At 33.4% G+C, this 10,325-nt stretch overlaps 1 long non-coding RNA gene across 1 annotated transcript; it reads right to left on the reverse strand.

Annotated features, from left to right (window-relative positions):
* Positions 1–5,649: 5,649 nt before the first annotated feature.
* LOC111089724 lies at positions 5,650–7,537 on the reverse strand. Its single transcript, XR_002613940.1, has 2 exons — positions 7,358–7,537; positions 5,650–5,967 (listed from the first exon to the last, which is right to left on the reverse strand). It is a non-coding gene; the product is annotated as an uncharacterized LOC111089724 (long non-coding RNA).
* Positions 7,538–10,325: the final 2,788 nt, after the last annotated feature.

Genomic DNA, 10,325 nt, shown 5'->3' on the forward strand with positions numbered 1-10,325 from the left:
GGATAGGTCTCTACCAGTCTTTGCCCAATGGGATGGTATAATTTTTGTCCATTCTTCCTCGCAAAATTGCCCCAATTCTGACAAATTCGTTGGGGACCATTGATGGACTGCAACCTTCAAGTCTCACCAAACATTTTTCATTCGAATCAAGTCAGAACTTTGACTGGACCACTCCAGAACATTCACTTTCTTCTTTTGAAACCACTCCAGTATGGCTTTGGCCTTGTGATTCGAGTCATTGTCCCGCTGAAATGTGAATTTGACCTAGTTTTAGATCCTTGGCTGACTCAAGCAGGTTTTCCTCTGGGATTCGCCTGTACTTTGCACCATCCATCCTCCCTTCAATCCTAGAAGCTTCCCAGTCCCTGCTGATGAGAAGCATACTCAGAACATGATACTACCACCACCATGCTTGACAGCTGGGATGGTGTTAACTGGTTGATGTGATGTGTTGGGCTTGCGCCAGACATAACACTTTGAATTTACACCAAAAAACTCATTTTTGTCTCATATGACCACAAAACCTTCTGCCACATGTCTGCAGTATCATTTACGTGCTTTGTTACAAACTCCATATGAGATTTAAGATGATTCTTTTTCAGTAATGGATTCTTTCTTGCCACTCGCCCACACAGACCAGCTTTGTGTAGGGACATTGACTCCCATCTCAGACTTGGAACTTTGCAAATTTTTCAAAGTTACTGGAAACCCTAACCAGTTTCCTGCTTGCCCGGCTGCTTGGTTTGGAAAAGCAGCCTGATCTTGGTAGTGACTGTATGGTATGAAGCACATTCTACATCTTATAATCAGCAACTTTGACATTTTATTGTAACCTTCCCCTAATCTGTGCTTCTCTACCACTTTATCCCTGACTTTTTTGGAAAGCTCCTTGGTCTTCATGGTTGGTTTGTCGTATCACTATATGAGCTGTGGCTTGAATAAATGCATTTACTAAGAAATCAAGTTAAACCACTTTGACTACACATTGGCAGAGGTGATTACACTAATATTGTGACCTTTCATTTTTGGCAACTGAACTGATTTAGCATTGTCATCGCAAAGTGGTTGAATACTTATTCTAATTTTTTTGAAGATCTAACTTACATAATATCAGCATTTTGTTAGCTTTCTCGGTTTGGAGTATATTGTGTAGATTCTAAATATAAAATTCTGTTACGTCTCTGGTCGTTAGTTAATTTCCCGTATAATTTCTTTCCGATGAAACTTTAGCGACACAAGTCCTTTCTTAAATAAAACTAGTTTATTCTTTCTCAATACAACTTTGAAATTCACTTAATTTCCACGGTCACGCTATAAGTTAAACAAACGCTATAATTCACAACGAACAACTCACGCGCTCGACCCAACTGTCCGTCTTTATCTCTGTCTGCATTCAACTACATTGTTGCCGTCACTTCTTACCGGTCTTATATACAAGAATACCGCATATCTAGTAAACACTCGAGGCTTCAGGAAGGGACATGAACGTTCTAGAAGCTCATGACGTGTTATCAGAGTCACGTGACTTCCGCTGTAGTAACAATTCATTTCAAATTTTCATTATTGCAAGCTCAGACAACAAAATGTGGAAACTTTGCAGGGGTCTGCTTATGAGGAAACCGAGTATGTCCCAGTGGTTAGCATACTATACTGTGAATCCGAGGCTCGTTACCATCAAAGCTTCATCCTTTGCACTTCAGGATCATAAGTGTGTTAAAAAGAGTGATATCAAATCCAACTATTTAATTAGAGTAACCCACAATTTATAAGTGGGTGGTGTTGACTAGCTGCCTTCCATTTAGTCTATTTCAAATTAAGGATGGTTAGAAGAGTTAGTCTATTAGCAGATTTACACAAAATTTAAAAAAACAATCTATAAAAAGGAAATTTGACAAATGCTATGTCACAGAATATGGGTACACTACTTTCTGAATTGGTTAGGGTGCTTGACTCCCCATCATCGAACATGCTTGCCCTTTTAGCTGTGAAGGATTCTTAGGTTAATATTTTAATATGTTGAATTCAGAGTGTAGTAACAGAGTATGATGTAACAGTCAATTCCAGTAGCCCAAGAGTTGATGGTGGATAATGTTGACCAGCTGCCTTCCCACTAGTCTATCACTGCTAAATTAGGGACAGCTAGATGAGATAGCCCTCACATAACTTTGCACAAAATTCAAAACAAAACAAACTTTCTGAATCTTACTGAGTTCGTGAAGAATAAAAAGTACACGCATGGTCAGCATGCAATTGTTGTACATTCTGCTAAGGCATCTCGTTGGTTACCGAAGGGCTGAGTGGAAAACATTGAGGGAAACCATATATTAACATTAGGTGGGATGCCAATAAATATTTTTCAATTAATTTTACTCCCATACATCATGCATGACAATTTTGAATAACAATGGGAAACCATTTGTCTCAGTCGCAATGTGAGGAGGTGGGATAACATGGAAATATACAGCCTAGCTCCAGTGAAAAGGTTAAGTGATTCTCTGTGTACAAACTGAGTTGAAAGAACATAGAAATTTAGATATTAATTAAGTAGTAGCAAACCCATGGTACCATGCTGCACCACATGTTGTTTGATCCTTCTTGGCAATTAATCATTTTCAGTAACACTCAATCTTTCACTTGACTGGCAATTTACTTTGGAATGACTGAAGTATCTTGAAGCTGATATGATAACAATTAAGACATCTTCCCAATGTTAGCTATTTGACTGATATTGGTTGTTTTCCGTTTTTTTGTTAATTAATGTACTTTAATCTTAATACTTTCTAGACATTTCTGGAATGTCTTATTCTCTGCTAGAAAACTATATATATTGTGAAATTTGTATTTCTGTCAGATGTTTTAAAAAATTTGCTGGAAAAATTTGATGATTCATTGTTCACTAAAGTACCTGTAGAAAAAGCCATTGCATATTTTGGGAATAAATTAAAAGAAAATGAGAATTCAGCTTTAGAAACAATTGATATGATTAATCTTGTTTAAGTATGTATTAAAAATTCTTTTTTTCATATTAAAAGTAGAGTTTATGAAAAGAATGAAGGTTTAGGTATGAGTTCTCCATTATTTCTCTTATTATGTGATATATTCTTGGAGTTTTGAAACAGAAGTGTTAAGAAAAGTGAAAAAAAAAACACCAAAATATGGTTAAGGTATGTTGATGATGTTTTTGGTATGGCGGCGTGATAAAGAGAACTTAATTGATTTTACTAATTACCTTAATAACTTTGACAATTCTATTAAATTTACATATGACAATGAGGAAAATAACAGTCTTTTTTGGATGTTCTAGTGAGTAAAAATAAGGGAAAATTGGAAACTGTTATTTACCAAAAACCATTTTCTGGAATCAAATCTTTCTTAAAATGCTGTAAACATTTAATAGAGAAACAATACCTAAACACAGTACCAAGATAAGTAGAAGGAAATATAATTTGTAAAGAAGTAAATGATATAACAAAGATTTGGTTTCTTTTCAAAAATATAAGCTACTCACAATATGAAAAATCTGAAAATCTACAAAATTTAAGATGAAAACTTACAATATGAATGGCATGAAAACAAAGCAAAATCTTCTAGAAAAGAAAACTTCACTAGAAGAAAAACCTCCTGAAGCACAGAAAATTTTAATACTAACGTTGAACGCTAGAAATTATTTAAAAAACAAAAAAGGCGTACGTAAAAAGTTTCAAAAGCACCAAGTTTTGTATAGTTTTGAATATGGAACCTTGTTTCATGGCAACACCCTTCCCCCTGCATAAGACTTATGATTTTTCACACCATAACTTTTACCGTAGCTGTGCTTTCATCGCTGATGAAAATATTTCAAGAAGTTAAAATAAGCAGTCAAATGGAGCTGTGAAAATAAAAAAGTACTACAGATTTGGAGGTATAATTTGGGTACAAGGTATTTTTTTACAGAGAAATTAAACAAAATTGGGTTTAGTTGTTTACTTTTGCTTCTAAGTAATGGTTTTAAAAACCTATTAGTCACATTCTTAAAGCAAAAGCAAATGTTTAAAAGGTAACAGGCCTAAAATTGTGATAATCATGTTAAGTGTAGCTTGTTTGTTTTTTTCAAACATTCCTCTTAATTTCTCCATTTTGGATTCAAATCCAGAGGTTTATTAAAGAGCATTTCAAATCTTTCTTTTGTCTCCCACAAATCATTTCCTAGCAGGTCTTTCATTGAATACCAGAACTTTTCTATTGGGCCTAAGGATGTTGGGTAGTGATTTCTGAAAGACAAAAGATAGATTTGAAATGCTATTTTTTACATACCTCTTATTTTAAATCTGAAAAAGAAAAAAAAATGGAGATGTATGTGGAAAAGGAACATTTACAATTAACGTTATTTTCATCACAAGTTTTAGGCTTATTGATTTCTAATGTTTCACTAGCTTTCAACATTTAACCCATAATTGCTCAAGTCTTTATGGATAAACAATTTGAAGCATTTGTTTAATGACAAGCTTAAATACCCTGAATACACACTTCATTATGACCCCTACTTATTATCAGGTTGAACTACCTTTTGCCCCATCAATGGTCTACACATGGTATAACACGGACTCCACAAAATGTTTAAGTGCTTTATTTGATCAGGCTCTAAAGATGCTTAACTAATAAGACTGAAATCCAGTGATTATGCTGGCTAATTCAGAACATGATTGAAGTCACTGTCTTGCTCTTCAAACCAATTCTGGACAGCAAGTGCATGGTGAATTATTTTATTATCTTAGAAGAGCCCTCAAACATCAGTGTTAAAATGTAGCATTTCTAGATATAATAAAATGCTAACGGTTAAAAACTGGTAAGAATCATTTATAAAATGACATATGTTTTTGTATCTATCAGTGATTAAAATATTTATCCAACTTCCAAACCTATGATCACCATGAAACTTTTGGGATTTTGGGGCATGCTCCAAAGAGATTCTACACATTCTTTGTTTTACATTAATTTTCTTCAAGTTTGACAGCTATTTCAATTTTCCCCCTTACTACTTACATAGTACCTATTTCCCAAATCCTGACTGGCATGAAAGTCTCGTGGGTTCTTGAGTATGGACCATACCTCCAGAGCACTTAGATGTACAAATTGGATATCAAAAATACCTACACTAAAATGAAGAAGCTAGCCTTCCCCAAAAGACATGAATAGCCTCACATGCCAAATGATGCATGAACACACCATTTCCATGAAGCCAATGAAATAAATGCTGCATATAATGTTGAGATTTTTTGCTAGTGTTAATAATGTTTTGCTAATCAATACTTAAAGGAATAGTTGAACATGATGTGCAAAAATTTCATGGTAAATAAATACTTGTTTAACTTTTTTCTTCTTCAATCTGAAAATGTAAACTATAAATTAGCCAGATATTTCACTTATATAATACACAAGGCTTTGACAATTTACATGTCATAACTGCGAGAAAAAAACAATTTTCAATAAATAAACTCATATTTGTTATTAAACATAAAAGTAAAAATATTTTGAGCCTAATAATCACATTGACTGTTTACAGTTAGAAGGATAGTGAATTAGAATAAAATATCGGAATATTATTTAAGTACTGTCATGTTTCCAAAGGTGTGGTATTTTTCAAAATATGAAAAAAAATCATGTCTAACAAAATTTTAAAATCAATTTATTCTGTACCAAGACAATATGTACAAAAGAATTATAATTTTATTGTGCATCAAAAAGACTATGATCAGAAATCTTAATTGATAATTACATGAATTTTTAAGTTTATTTCAATACAGATCATCAAAATCAAAATGTTCAAAGATGAGGCTTAACTATAAAACAATACAACTTATCAGACAATATTTTACAGTAAATTAAAACTATGTCCACAATCTTCAAAGTCCCCATGTATCAATACTATGTCGTTCTTAAGGTAGTTATCCTTGTTTATGTTTGTAAAATTCAATTTTTTTTCTTTTTCTGTACAGATATAGAAGATTTATATAATCAAAATATGCACACTACTATAATATTACTCATGAAATTAATAAACATTAATTTGAAATATTTTAAATTGGATTACACTAATTTACAGTGCATCAGACCAAACTCCTAGAAAAGGTATATATTATTGTTTAATCTAAACAACAGATAGCCTGTAGGACTGGTAGAGCTGCCTCAAGATGACAGACACAAGATATATACTTTTTCAAATATAAGACATATGGAAAAAAACAAACAAACTTGGGGAACCAACTGTTTTTTAATGTATGTGTGTGTGTGTTACAGATCTTTTCCTCTTCACCAAAATTGAAAAGAGAATCTGTGAGGTAGAGATCTAATGCATTCTTTGAATGACCGTACTCTCTGCTGTGGACTGAAGTTTCGTTTCTTCAAGGCTCATCAGCACAGCTTAGTGAGTTAAAAGGACTCAAAACCCCATAAAAACATGGAACCATTCTACTTTATTTAAAAGTTAGATTTTATACCTTTATAATCAACACATAAGGTTATAGAATATCAACATATTCAGTATTATATATAAATGTTTATGACATTAAAAATAGTCTCAACATTTTGAAATTCAAGTATTATGTAACAATGAGTAATTATTCATTGGAATGCTTCAAGTGTTTCAATATTCTTTACAACTATTTTAATACATACAAAAAAGTCAACCAATCACAGTACCAGTAAGTCAACACAGGTATTTAGAGGAATCATGTACATCTTGGACCAAGACAGTAAATTTGTTAAAAATCAGAATCTTGCAAGTGTTCACACATATTCATTTGAAAAGATTTAAAAACTGACATTCTGATCTTTGACATTATATGACTTACTCACATAGAAAAGCTTAGTTATATAAAAAATATTTGACCCTGCTTAGTTATGAATAATTTATTTTAAATAATTGTCACCTGAAAATCACTCAACTCAGGTTAAACCAAGTCATAATTTAACAAACACTTTTATTTTATTATGAAATTAAGAGGTTTGTTTTGCTAATTCTATGAGTGACAGCAGAAAATCCTACATTAGATTTCAGTATTCTAAAAAAAAAATTAAAATTTATATTGTGTAACATATTTAATAACAACATAGTTAACACACATCACAAATTACATAAATGTTGCATCATACACATTATAAGTGTATAACACACTCCAAAATATTCAAACCATTTTATCAAAACACACAAGAACAGATTTTAGATGGCCAGGATAAATATAAAATTAGTTTAGTTTGCACCATTAATTACCTTTAAGCCAACTGAATGCCCAACAAAATATGTTTATAAAGCAATAATATTAAAATATTCCAGTATAAGTAAAAACCAACAAAAGTTTAAATTTTCAAAGCTCCATACCTCTGTGTTTTGTAAAGCAAATTTACTTGTAAAATCACGTGCATTCCGATCAAAGACGACTCTGCAATATTTGTATTCTTCTGACTGCAAGAAAACAATGTTGAAGATTATAAACATCTTCAAACTAAGAGTTAAGTAAAAATGGAAAAACCAAAACTGTACATTTTATATCTGGTAAAACACAAGAAATCTAATGGAAGCTTTTGCTCCTATTGCAATCACCAATTTCCTTAATTTTATCATGATGGTTTCAAGAGATTGCAGCCTTCCCTCATTCTGTGCTCTGAGGAGGTCTGTTTGTTTCTGGTTAAGCAAAAAGCTATGTAATGGGCCATCTGTGCTTTCGCCCACCACAGGAATTGAAAACCATTGTAATTCCACAGACGTACTGCTGTGCCACTGGGGTGGGGGCATGAATAGGATCTTGAAGTGTTGACTGATTGATGGGCTGATTCCCCTTCTCAAAATATGGTACTTGTTTTTTCATTCTTCTAGTCTAATGGTCTTATATACTATTGTTTGCAACTCAAAGATTTGTACTAGTACATCACACAACGAATATTCAAGGACAACAACAGAACTATTGGTCCATCTAGGCCATTTCAATTAATAGGTTTATAAAAAAAAACACCTTATATTTCATGTATTTATTAAGCCTTTCCCTTAACTCCCTTAAATTTCCTGCATCCACCACATCTGAAGGCAACCCATTCCAACTTAACTACTTTCTGTATTATTCCATCCAGCCATTTTTCAATCCCATATACCCCATACACTTTGAGATAATTTCTTTAAGAAGCATTCCTGCACTAATGCAGAAACAAAACTTTTCAACGACCATGTTTACATTTTCAAGGATCATTTGGTGTGGGATACACAAGAAACTGCTCCTGGACATACATTTGCAAATGTAAATGTATTACAAATATTGGGACATCTTCCAGTTCTAATTCAGTTTCTTCAGCTTTTCTGTGGCTTCTACACTCTGGACTTCTCATCTAAGTGTGTCCTATGGCTAACATTTCCAGCTAGATTCAGGACACCGCCAGCATGTCTAACGTGGTTAATTATGACTCTCCTAGCACTAAGGATCATGCTTTGTTGGTTTTCTGTAATAGCTTCTTTATTTACAGAAAAGCCCCTTTCGACACTGGCCTGTCGATAAGACAGGGAAAGGACAGTTTTTGAACTCTCCTAAGCATATGGAATTGTTTCTTGTCTGACAAGATGACAGTATAAAGTATCCAGTCTGTCCTGCTCTCTCCTAGACATACAAACTCTTGAATCAGGTGATTGCAGAGATGTCATGAGAAACTCTTTGTACTGTCTGAGAAGGGTCACAATCCCCTTCTTCCACTCTGCTTGTATCTCCCAGACTTTTTAGATAAGATAAAACATAATAGCACAGGATGATGCATTTAACAACATTACTTCTGGATTCAAGCAGCTCATGTTCCTTACCAAGCTGTAAGTTAAGGGAGATTTCTGAATAACTTTCACTACAGAAGCCTTGAGGAACTGCCTGCATTCATGTCTAAACTCTAGCAAGTCCTTACCAATAAGTTTTGAAGCCTCCTTTGAATCATTAAGAACTTTCTTTGTAATAAAACCAGTATCAATTTTGGAAGGATCCTTTAAAATCTTTTTGTCTGTCAAATCCAGGCTTGCAATGTATTGTGGTACAGTTATATTTTCCAGTCAATCTGAAGTGACAATATTTTTCCAATAATTCCCTGACCACACCAAAAATATATGAAGCCATAAAAGACAACATCAGTTTATCTTCTTAGAACTCTTTGAGAAAAGGTCTGATTTCTCTAGCATCTAAGAAAAAACAGCTTTGGGGATGAAGAGATGGGAATTAACAGCTTAATGAATATACGATTTTAATTTTGGTGAGTTTTCCTGAGCACCCACATATGTCTTAATATGAGGTAGCAGGGACAAGCACTTTCCCACAACACTGATGTTCTCCAGCAATTGGTGCTTACAAAACTTTGGTGGAAGGTTCAAGCATCTGGTCTCAATTTCAGGGTCATCAGCTCTTGGAGAATAAAATATTAGTCAGTTTCTTCAACTTTCCAGTCAGTTGTTTTACACCCATCTCTAAAATTCTTGTGAAAACCACAAGATCCAACATGTAACAGGTGTTATTTTTGTACTGAGTTTATTAGTTTCAGTTGATAACATTTCTTGTAACTTCCAATTAATGTTGGGACCATCCATAAATGTCTGCAATAAATTCTTAGAACCAAGGTCTGTGATGATAGGGAATAGCCTGTAAAATAGATCAGTGGCAGTAGTATGTCCCAACAACTTTGATTTGATGCATTTTGTGTAGACAGTTTTTTTCAACCCAAAAGCAAGCATGAATATCAAGATGTTTCATCTTGAGGGAATTGTTCAAACTCTCAAACAAGAAAACATACACATCAGACTTCTGGATTTTCTGCTTCAGTATGGAAGTGAAATATGGACCTAATCCATGTATGGCTAAGAATGATGTTTTGTCTTCCCCATATGAAAACTTTTGGGCAATTTCAATGCCTGGGAACATACTCTTGAAAAGTTCTGTGAACCTTTCATTTGAATAAAATGAACCATGACAGTCAATAGTTCTCTAAGTCCATAAAACTTCTGATCTTAAAACATCAGTTGAAGAAACAAAGTGGGTGCTGGAAAATGACAAATAAATATTTTTTTATACTTTACATTTTATACTTTCAACATGTAGTCTCTTAACAACAATATTAGGATATACGTTTATTGCTAAGCAACATGATATAAAAGCCACTGATGGAATGCACTGTTACCAAAAAATGGCTTTTCTATATATTAGAAGTTGTTATATAAAGAACCATTTCTATTCTATGTGGTTTTTCGCTAGCTTGCCTCATTAAAAAATGCATGCACACACATGAATAAGTAATAATACCTAGGTGCAGACCCTAAGGATCCATTTAGTATG

The sequence above is a fragment of the Limulus polyphemus genome, unplaced genomic scaffold (genome assembly GCF_000517525.1).
Source record: "Limulus polyphemus unplaced genomic scaffold, Limulus_polyphemus-2.1.2 Scaffold7182, whole genome shotgun sequence".
Lineage (NCBI taxonomy): Eukaryota > Metazoa > Arthropoda > Merostomata > Xiphosura > Limulidae > Limulus > Limulus polyphemus.